Here is a 215-nt window from a genome sequence, read left to right on the forward strand (position 1 = left end):
TTTCTCCCGGGTGGACTTTCTGGGCCTCCTGCGGTGGAGGAGGGAGCGAGGCCACGCACCGTTGAAACGCGGGTCTCCAGGCCAAGTCAAAACCAAAGACGAGATCGGACGCTTGGAGACCCTGCTGTGCGTGGGGTCTCGGCAGGACCTCCTGCCCAGGGGCACCATGGGGAGGTCCCGAGGGGCTGCTGTGGACGGCAGGCGGGCTGCACCTC

General features: G+C 67.0%; 1 protein-coding gene across 1 annotated transcript in view; it reads left to right on the top strand.

Moving 5' to 3' along the window:
* The window catches only part of GAK (cyclin G associated kinase), a 62,906-nt gene that overhangs the window by 26,682 nt on the left and 36,009 nt on the right, over positions 1-215 (top strand). The gene's annotated exons all lie outside the window — the stretch shown is intronic.

Source organism: Myotis davidii, unplaced genomic scaffold, assembly GCF_000327345.1.
Source record: "Myotis davidii unplaced genomic scaffold, ASM32734v1 scaffold665, whole genome shotgun sequence".
Lineage (NCBI taxonomy): Eukaryota > Metazoa > Chordata > Mammalia > Chiroptera > Vespertilionidae > Myotis > Myotis davidii.